The sequence below is a fragment of the Pristiophorus japonicus genome, chromosome 14 (genome assembly GCF_044704955.1).
Source record: "Pristiophorus japonicus isolate sPriJap1 chromosome 14, sPriJap1.hap1, whole genome shotgun sequence".
NCBI classification, from domain to species: Eukaryota; Metazoa; Chordata; class Chondrichthyes; family Pristiophoridae; genus Pristiophorus; species Pristiophorus japonicus.
In genome coordinates this window covers 146565938-146577200 of record NC_091990.1, presented here as the reverse complement: position 1 = coordinate 146577200, position 11263 = coordinate 146565938, and the positions used below count along the sequence as shown (strand labels likewise).

Genomic DNA, 11263 nt, shown 5'->3' with positions numbered 1-11263 from the left:
ATCGTAAAAGCCGTTTTTCAGCGCGCAGTGTGCTGAAAACCAACTTTTCCGATCTGTCAAGGGACAGATCGGAGACATCTCTGGAGCGAGGACAGTTGTGTACGGGCAAGATTGCGGGATTTATGCATATCTTGCCTGGCAAATGTCCTCAAAAATTTTGAGCCTGAAAAAGCAGGTGCAAGAGTTTAAAAACCTATCCAATACAAGATTTTGTTAAAAATCGGCAATTTTTTTCTTTAAAAAACATGTATAACAACTTTAATTTCTATTAATGTATTGTGTGAGGTGTTTTTTAATGTTTTATGTAGTGTTTGTGCGTTTTGGGATTTTTCTCATTCATTGTAATAGGAGATTTGTAACTTACGAAACTCCTATTACAATGGGCCCAAGTTTCCACAAGAAAAAAAACGGGCGCCCCTCCGAGCTGGACGCCCGTTTTTCGCGCCTAAAACGGCGCCTAAAAAAATCCTCGGTATTCTCCACCTACTTACAGGTCCTCTGGCCCTCGGCGCAGCCAGCACGAGCTGTGGGGGAGGGGCCCGAAGCACGCAGCCCCTAGCCCTGGCTGAATGGCCTCACTGGGGCTGCGTGAATGAGGCTCCTCCCACGGCCAGCTCCTGCTCCCCGGCCCCGACCAGACCCGACACTTGCTCCCCCCCCCCCACCCCTGCCGACCAGACCCGACCCGACACCCGCTCCTCCCCCGCCGACCGACCAGACCCGACCCGACCTGACACCCACCCCCCCCGCCGACCAGACACCCGCTCCCCCCCCCCCGCCGACGAGACCCGACCCGACACCCACCCCCCCCCGCCGACCAGACACCCGCTCCCCCCCCCCCCCGCCGACGAGACCCGACCCGACAACCGCTCCGCCCCGACCCGACCCGAGACCCGCTCCCCCCCCTCCGACCAGACCCGACCCGACCCGACACCCACCCCCCCGCCGACCAGACACCCGCTCCCCCCCCCCCGCCGACGAGACCCGACCCGACAACCGCTCCCCGCCCCGACCCGACACCCACTCCCCCCGACTGACCCGACCCGACCCGCGCTCCTGTTCCCCGACCCGCCCCCCCCTCTCTCATCCCCCCCCTCTCTCTCCCTCCCGCTCTCTCTCCCACCCCGCTCTCTCTCTCCCCCCTGCTCTCTCTCTCTTTCTCCCCCCCCGCTCTCTCTCTCTTCCCCCCCCCCGCTCTCTCTCTCTTCTCCCTCCCTCCCCTCTCTCTCTCTCCCTCCCTCCCCCTCTCTCCCTCTCTCCCTCCCTCCACCTCTCTCTCTCTCTCTCTCTCTCTCTCTCTCTCTCCCTCTCTCCCTCCCCCCCTCTCTCTCCCTCCCCCCTCTCTCTCCCTTCCTCCCATCTCTCTCTCTCTCTCTCTCTCTCTCCCTCCCCCTCCCGCTCAGCGGCACGAATGGCTGCAGAATTCTCCCTGGCTGAAGCACTTTCACACAGGTAGGAAGATGGTTTATTTAATCTTTTCTTGGCTTATAAATGTTTACTCAAGTTGGATTTATTTGTATAATATTTGTAGAAGTATAAATAAGGATTTATTGTCGAATTTAATGAGTTCCCTTCCCCCCCCTCCCCCCCACCACGTTCTGGACGCCTAATTTGTAACCTGCGCCTGATTTTTTAATGTGTAGAACAGGTTTTTTCAGTTCTATAAAAATCTTCACTGGCTCCATTCTACTTTAGTTTGGAGTACATTTTCACTGTGGAAACTTTCAAATCAGGCGTCAGTGGCTGGACACGCCCCCTTTTGAAGAAAAAATTCTGTTCTAAACTAGAACTGTTCTACCTGACTAGAACTGCAGAAAAAAAAATGTGGAGAATTGCGATTTCTAAAATAGTCCGTTCTCCACCAGTTGCTCCTAAAAATCAGGCGCAAATCATGTGGAAACTTGGGCCCAATGAATGAGAAAATACTTACCTGTGATTGGGTGTCCAGGCCCACGTGATTTCTGCGCATGTCCCTACGAGCACACACTGTGACGCATTGGGAGAGGAGGCCTGTGGATGGGGATTTCGAGCAGGCGCAGCAGCTTCAGGTAAGTGCGCATCTTATTTCTATTATTTAGTGCTTTGCCCGCGGGAAGTCCTCGAGAGGAATTTCTGCCCCATTATTTCTTGGAAAGACATGGGCATGAATGGGACGTAAATCTCTGAAGTGGGCTCAGCAAAAATAAATTTGGGAACCTCTCCTAAATTAAAATTAAATACCATGCATTAGCTCATCATTTTACTTGGTCCAGACCTCTGTTAAATGCTATATATTATACATTAATCACATGGTGATACGTGGACCCTCTTCCATACCTTTTGTAAATAGTATCAACAGCCTGCGATCTAGAAACAAGGTAGTTACTGTTCCAACACCAATCTTTTCCCACTTATCGTAACTTCTTAAAGCATGCCTGCTGTCAATCAGTCACTTCAGTTTTCTGCAGTTTCATCATAAACACGCTAGGATTAAAGCTAAGAATTAAAATTCCACGTAGCCTGCTGGAGCTCCCCTCACCTGCAGGCATAAGCATCATAAAAGAGTACTGCTAAGGAAAAAAAAATCATACATGCAATTTTAAGAGATTATACATTGATGGGATAGTGCAACTCACTTTTTTATTTTATATTGTTTTGCAAAATTTGAACAAAAGCCACATCTGGTGTACATGTGAAGAGTTTAAAACATGTTCATCCTTGAAAAATTCAAATTGATGGCTAAAGATGTGAAGGCCGCAGGCCTACACCACAGATGTCAAATCATTGCGAGGAACAGTGAAACTGCTCAGCAAGTTTATCGAGTTTATTTCTGGACATCAAAGTTAAACTATAATTGCAAAATAAAATAGTTACTTTAATTTGGCATCATAATTCTGATGAATTATGAGCAGTACTTCCTAATACTGTGGGAGACATCAAAGGTTTACATTGTGCACTCACTATTGCTATTTATAGTTGTGGAAGTGTAAGAGTTTGAAGTGGGAAAAATATTGGGGTGAAATTTCCTGTATATTTGTGCCCAGCGTCAAGCGTAATCGAGGCGAAAAGTAAATACCCGGTATAAAAGATTGAGGAATCTTGGGTGCAAGCTTGTTACGCACATAATTATACTATGCCCGAATATCTTCGATCATTAATATCGTCTATTAATACCTCCGCCCAAATGCGTCTTGGCTCCATCGCCAGGCTATAGAGCTATACATGCAAATTTCCTGCAATTACATTGGTTCAAAATGGGTGTAAAATGATGTGTTAGTTGTAAAAGTAGCAGGAAAATTCCCTCAGATGGCACTTTCTAATTAAGTTGTAAACCTGTTCTTTTAGATGATTTTGCTAGAAATAGCAAACATAGAAAATATCTATGTTGTCCCATAGCAGCCAGAGGAAATCATCTCACCCAGAATCTTAGCTTTTAATCAATCATTCATGAATATGGGTACCATGAATGTTTGGGGATATTTTATGTTATAATAAGGGAACCACAACTAATTGAAATCCACAGTATAATCAATTGTTTTAATTAGATTAATGTTATCCAAACTTGCATAAAACATAGTGGAGCATTCACATTACCATTTTTAGATAAATGAGAAGCAAGAGTTATTTTGGCAGTCTGAGAACTCAAGTGGTACTGCTTTGGTTTGTTATGTAACCTTTTACAATACATTAATACTTGATTTCTCATTCAATCAAATTGCTCCTTTGCAATAAAATGCCCACTATAGCCAGTACAATAAGTTTGCTGTTTTTTTGAAGAACTTTGTCAATCTCTTAATTGAATGCAAAAGGAGACAATATAGTGTAATTTAGAATGTAGTTCAGATCAAACAGTAGAGTGCATAATTTTGGCATGGGCATATTCCTTTTTGGAAATGCTAAAATCACCTCTTTCTAAAATGAAATTTGTTTCATGTGGTGGCTTACCTGTAAGTGAAACATATGCTTAAACTTATATTGTAAGCCAAGTGCCTTTGATGAGGAGCTCTATGGTTCGCTAAGAGTATTCAGTAGCTGTAATGTCAGAAAAAGGGATTACTATTGTCACTCTGTTTGTTCATCTGTTGTACAGTTCTGTTAAGAGCTACTTATTACATCACCCAGCATTCACTCACCCCATTAAGGAAATCTTGAGTAAATACCCCACATAACATTGTATTCACAATTACAATGAGGTTGCATATATGGAAGATAAAACACTGCAGTGTATACTGATCTTAAGATAAAAGTCAATATTAAAGCTATATTAAAATTGAAAAGTTAGTGTAGAGCTGAAGACATTGAAAAGAAAAAAGTTGCTGGGCTATGGGAAAAGAGCAGGGGAGTGGGACTAGATGGACAGCTCCTTCAAAATCTACCCATCTTGATAAAAGAAACCATGTTTACAAAAAAAAACTTTTACCTTGTCAGAAGTATTAACATGTTGTGCTTTTATCCCTTCCATGCACACTCCACTGAAGGCAGCAATGAAATGTGCAAGTGATGGCTCCATAGCAAATAAAGTAGACTGCTATTCTTTCTGATCCTCGATTCTGTTATTGCTAGGATCTGTATAAACCTTCCTCTCAGCTTTGCTCAGTTGTTGGGTTGTCATTCTGAGCCAGAAGGTTGTGTGTTCAAGTCCCACTCTTCAACTTGAGTACATAATATAGATTTACACTTCAGTGCAGACTTGAAGGAGTGCTGTATTGTCAGAGGCCATGGCTGTCTGTTCAAATGGATGTAAAAGATCTTTTATACTGGGTATTTACTTTTCGCCTCGATTACGCTTGTCGCTGGGCACAAATATACAGGAAATTTCACCCCTATTCAGAGCAGGGTCTAGTGTCCTGGTCAATAATCTCCCATCAACACCACAAAAACAGGTTAACTGGTTATTGATCTCATTTGTTGTTTGTGGCATCTTGCTGTGCACAATTTGGCTTGCCACGTTTACCGACTTGACAAGTTTTAAAATTATTAATTAGAACTGAAACACTTTTGGACATGCTAAGGATATATAAGGTATTGTATAAATGTAAGTTCTTTCTCGCAAAACTCTCTTAGTAATTGAAGATTTGTACCAATATAGATAGACTGAGATTTCTGTCAGTCATGATACCTTAAGGAAAATTCTTATTTCTTGATATAAAATCAGTATATATTGAAGACTTCCATGAAACCATGATTTGAAATCCTCATCTCAAAGATCTGTGTTGAAAAGCCAGTCTTATCAGCTAACCTCCAGGTCCTTGTAAGGATATTTGTCACAAAAATGTGTTAACTGGATTCTTCTGCTGTGGTAAACCAGATGACCTCATCCTTCAAATTGACAGAATTGATTGGTGAATCCCCACCCACGCAGGGGACTTCTGGGTAGTTGTGCAAACAATTTCAAGAAGCCTAAAGAAGTTTTAAGTAATAGAAGTATTACAATTTGGTGTAATGAAAAATGTGGTATTTGTATAATACAGCCAAAAAGGTAATTTTCTTGAGCTGAAAAGCAGTCAATTTAAAAACAGAAAATGTAGCGCAATAAATGCTGTTTCTAATTCATCCAGAGTTACAAAGGATGCTTTCATAATCTGTGTTTGTTAAATCATTCGATGGCATACTTTCTGCACAGCTTGTAGCTGTCCATCAGGTAGAAACTAGTCTAACAGAGGAGTGGCAGTGTGATGTGCCCACAAAGCAACAATTTGGGCACATGTGATCCCTACATGTATCAGACACAAAAAGGCTTCCACATTCCTAAATCCTTGTTTTGTAGGGTTGATGAGTTGCAGTAGGAAACCTCAATTTTAAAAGTCTGTTGTCGATGGGTTATTTACTAACTGATTGTACCTCAAGATTGAGGACAATATATTTTTAATTTGATGTTTTTTTACATTTGTCATTAGTAGAGGTCGAACAGGTGGAAGCTGTTCTTGCATAAAGATGATCGTGTGGCCTTTTAAAGCATGTAATTAAATGATTTGGAAACAAGAGCCATGGTGAATTGTTCACAATGGAGCTGTTGTTGGCTATAATCTTACTGAAGTTTGACATTCATAATTTATCATCGTAATAACATTTTAATGGGAGTAAAATAAATTTTGAGACCTTAAGATTTACCAAGCTAATTTTTGTCTACCAATACTGTATTGTTTTTGAAACCTGTTTTTCGGTTGGTAAACCTGATTCATTCAGGTCAGAAAATATAAATTAAAATAGACTCTTATGTATGGTGTAGTTGCATCAATAGGTAAATATATTGGAAAAAAAAGACTTGAATTTATATAGCACATTTCATGACCACCGAACATCCCAAAGCACTTTACAGCCAATGAAATACTTTTGAAGTGTAGTCACTGTTGTAATTTAGGACTGTTGTATTGTTACAAAGTTTCCTTACTCTTTTTAAAAAACAAAGGCTTATAAGTGCCATAACAAATCAATATATTTATGTATCTATAAAAAGTGTTGTATCTCATGCACATTTCCCCATCACACTCCTTCATCACCATTTTCAAATTTCATGTCAACCTGGAACCTGATTGGCTGAAATGTCATATTCATAAAACAGTAGCAAATCACAATTGAAGAGTTAGGCGATATACAAAATGAATGTGGGAAGAACAGGTAGATAACATACCAATGAAAAACTACAAACGATATATTATATAATAACTAGAGCTTCTAATTTAAAGTAAGTGAACCAATTAAATTGTTCCAAATCTATATTTCTCTTCCCCTCCTGTTCTCTCCCATTCTCCCCTTCCTACCCTCCTCTCTTCTCCTATTCCCTTTCTGTCCTCCCCTTCTCATTCTCCTCCTCTCCTCTTCTATCTTACTCTCCTCCTCCTCTCTTTTCTCTCTTCTCCCTTCCTGTCCTCACCCTCTTTTCCTTTTATTAGATAAGGGCATCAAAGGGTATGGATCAAAGGCATGTAAATGGAGTTGAGATACAGATCAGCCATGATCTAATAGAATGGCAGAATATGCTCAAGGGGCTAAATGGCCTACTCCTGGTCCTGTTCTGTTGCCTCTGAGTCATAAGGTTGTGCCATGATATAATATGACATATTATATTATGATATAATATAGCGAGAACTGAGTGGTCAAGGGTGATTCTTTTTAAGAGGGGATGATGATGCCACTCCAGAGACTTTGAGCGCAAAATTCTAGGCCGACACTCCGGTGTAGTACTGAGAGAATGCTGAACTCTAAGTTTTCGGATGAGATGTTAAACTGAGGCTCTATCTGCTCTCTCAGGTGAACATAAAAGATCCCATGACACTATTTTGAAGAAGAGCAGAGGACTTACCCCGGTGTTCTGGACAATATTTATCCCTCGCTAAAACAGATTATATGATCATTAACATATTGCTGTTTGAGGGAGTTTACTGTGTGCAAATTGCCTGCCATGTTTCCTACATTACAACAATGACTACACTTCAGTAGCTGTAAAACACTTTGGGATGTACTGAAGTCATGAAAGGTGCTATATAAATGCAAGTTTTTCTTTTTTATGCATGTTTCTCCCCATCCTCTCCTCTCTCATAGAAACATAGAAAATAGGTGCAGGAGCCCTTTGAGCCTGCACCACCATTCAATATGATCATGGCTGATCATTCAACTTCAGTACCCCACTGTCCTCTTCTGTCCTATTTACTCTCCTGAAAAGTGTAATTGACTGTGCTTGAACGCTGCAAAGAAGCCAAGAAGGATGAGGAGGGATAAGGTATCACAGTCACGGAGAATGCCATGCATAACTTTGGTTCGAGCTAATTTGATGCTATGGGTGGGATGGAAACCTGTTTGGAAGATGTATGTGGGAATAGTGGGCTCGAGTCTGGGAGACAACAACACATTTAAGGATCCTGTAGAGGAAAGGGAAGTTGGAGATGTGACATAATAAAGCGAGAACTGAGTGGTCAAGGGTGATTCTTTTTAAGAGGGGATGATGATGCCGTTTTTGAAAGATGGAAGAAAGAGCCCAAGGAGAGGGAACCATTTATAATATTGGCTAAAAATTAGGCCAGGAAGAGAAGTTAGGTGATCAAGAGTTTAGTAGAAATGGGGTCGGTGTAGCAGGAGGTAGATCTCGTGGATGAGATGCGCTTGGTGAGGTCTGGTTTGGGAGATATAGGGGAGGAAACTAGATATAGATTGAGGTTTCAGGTGGGGATGAAACTGGAGAGATTTAGTTTAGTGAGCAAGGAGAAATGGGGGAAGCAACAGAAGAAATTATATGGGTGGTCTCAATCTTGGAGACGAAGAAATCCATGAGTTCTTTGCACTGGTTAAAGGTGAAGGTGGATGGGGCAGGAGAGAGGGAGTTTATGGATGCTATTTGTAGTTAATAAAAGGAACCTGGGGTTATCTTTGTTCTCCAGGATGATCCTCGATTGGTGGGCCCTTTTGGCAGAGGAGGACGAGGCCCAATGGAACATAATGTGGTCAAGTCAGATCTGATTATGGATAACTTCCATAATTTAAAATGGAAATTGCCAATATAAATGTATCCTGCTATAATTACACCCTCCTGCCAGTGGTGGTGAAGCAGTGACTCCACTGGTAAGAGAATGTCATTACAGCATGATAATTTTACATTGGTAGTTTCCATTATAAATGTGGACGTCAGCATTTATAATGAAGAAATTGATAGGAAATGCATGTAGATGTTATTTTTTCAATATTATAGCTGTGTTTTTGAATGATGGAATCTATAATATATATAAATTTGAAGTTGATATATTTTTTAAATAAAGTCACTGGCAAATCCAATTCAATAGACATGATGAAAATCTAACAAAAGCGTACATTACAAAAAATGTGTTCATGCATTACTTTTAGAATAATGTATGTATTAGACTAACATTGAAGTTGTCACATATAGCTTGCACTGTTATCTCTCGCACACAAATACAAAGATTTTTAGCTGATAAAACAATCTGTAATGTTCACAGTACACTTAACAATGTTGGTAATTTCATAAATCATAGGATGATGCAGCACAGAAGGAGACCATTCAGCCCATTGGGCCTGTGCCGGCTCTTTGGTAGAGCTATCCAACTGGTCCCACTCCCCTGCTCGTTCCCCATATCCCTGTAAATTTTTTCTCTTCAGTTATTTTCTAATTCACTTTTGAAAGTTTCTATTGAATCTGCATCCACCACTCCTTCAGGCAGTGCGTTCCATATCACAACAACTCCCTGTGTAACAAAATGTTTCCTCGAGTCACCTCTGTTTCTTTTGCCAATCACTTTAAATCTGTGATGTCTGGTTACTGCCCTTCTGCCGCTGGAAACAATTTCTCTTTATTTACTCTTTCAAAACCATTCATGATTTTTAACACTCTATCAAATCTCTTAACCTTTTCTACTCTAAGGAGAACAATGCCAGCTTTTTCAGTCTCTCCACATAACTGAAGTCCCTCATCCCAGGTAACATTCTAGTGAATCTCTTCTGCACCCTCTCCAAGGCCTTGACATCCTTCCTAAAGTGTGGTGCCCAAAAGTGAACACACTACTCCAGCAATACTGAGGCCTAACCAGTGTTTTATAACTTCCTTGTTTTTATACTTTATTCCTATATTAATAAAGCCAAGGATGCTCAGATACTTTAACAGTCTTTTCTACTTGTCCTGCCACCTTCAAGATTTGTGTACATACACCCCCAGGTCTCTCTGTTCCTGCACCTCCTTTAAAATTGTACCATATTGCCTCTCCTCATTCTTCCTACCAAAATGTATCTCTCTTCTCTTAGGCAGTCCCTCGGAGTCGAGGATGACTTGCTTCCACACTAAAAATGAGTTGTCAGGTGACTGATGCGGGACCTACAGTCTCTGTCATAGGTGGGGCAGGCAGTGGTTGAAGGGACGGGTGGGTGGGGTGCTTGGGTTGTCGTGTGCTCCTTCCGCTGTTTGCGCTTGGCCTCCGCTTGCTCCCGGCAAAGAGACTCAAAGTGTTCGGCGCTTTCTCAGATGCTTCTCCTCCACTTTGAGTGGGCTTGGGCCAGGGATTCCCAGATGTCAGTGGGGATGTTGCAGTTTTTCAAGGAGGCTTTGAGGGTGCCCTTGAAGCATTTTCTCTGCCCACCTGGGGCTCGCTTGCCGTGTCGGTGCTCTGGGTAGAGCGCTTGTTTTGGGAATCTCGCATCGGGCGTGTGGACGATGTGGCCCAAGTGTGGTCAAAGCTGCGATGCTGGGGATGCAGGCCTGAGCAAGAACACTGACATTGGTGCGCCTATCCTGCCAATGCGGAGGCAGCGTTGGTGGTACTTCGCCAGTGCTTTGAGGTGCCTGCTGTACATAGTTCATGTCTCTGAAGTATATACGAGGGCGGGTATCACTATTGTTCTGTCGACCATGAGCTTGGTGCCAGATTGATATACCAGTTCCGGCTGTATATTACATAAATTCATCTCTTTACACACAACAGTTTTGTAATCCGAAATTGTACCTGTGACTGGAGTAATAATAATACTGTTAGTAATCATGCATTTTCTGTTTTGGATATTTTTTTCATTTCCTTTGCCACTTAATTGAGCTGTCTTTTTCAGAGGATGAGACGACTGTGTCCACCGTGAATTCTTTTATGCCACAATGTACAGAAATGGCATTTGCACAGAGGTCTGTCAGTTTTTCTTTCACCACAGATATCTCACCTAGCATAGTGGTGGAAAACTGTCGAATGGTAACTGCATTTGGAAGATTACAGTGCCATCCAGTGATGGAACTCAAGTAAATGCAAGGAAGTAAAACAAGTGCTTTTGCGTTTGGGAGGGGAAAATCAACTAGGGTTGCTGCTGTTGATAACTATTTAGTGACGTATGTGTGTACATGTGTGCTGGAGAGTTATGTAATGAGAAATAGATAGGGGTCAGCTATAATGTCCTCTGCAGTATCCTGCCATCACCCATTGCCACGGTTTACATATGAATAATGGCCACTTGAGTGCCCAAAAAACTATACCCATCAATGAGTCAGTGTCTTCAGGAGGGCAGAAATGAGATAAAATCGGCTTCTGCCAAAATGATTGAAAATCATGAAATGAATTTATGCAAGTTATAACTAGTAGCTCTCATTTTATTTTATATTAATGCTTTATACATCATTTAGTATAAATTTGACTAAAACTGTTGTTAGGGATTTTGCATAGCATTTTTATTGTAAGCAAATAACAATTGTTCATAACCAAGTAGCACCTTCAGTGTGACCTATGATGCTTTCAGTCTGTAATGCTGTGTTGGAGTGGATTATTTGAACAGTGATCCAGGAAATAAGCGGCTGCTCTGCGCGTGG

At 41.7% G+C, this 11263-nt stretch overlaps 1 protein-coding gene across 1 annotated transcript in view; it reads left to right on the top strand.

Annotated features, from left to right (window-relative positions):
- The window catches only part of cstpp1 (centriolar satellite-associated tubulin polyglutamylase complex regulator 1), a 431022-nt gene that overhangs the window by 403748 nt on the left and 16011 nt on the right, over nt 1–11263 (top strand). The gene's annotated exons all lie outside the window — the stretch shown is intronic.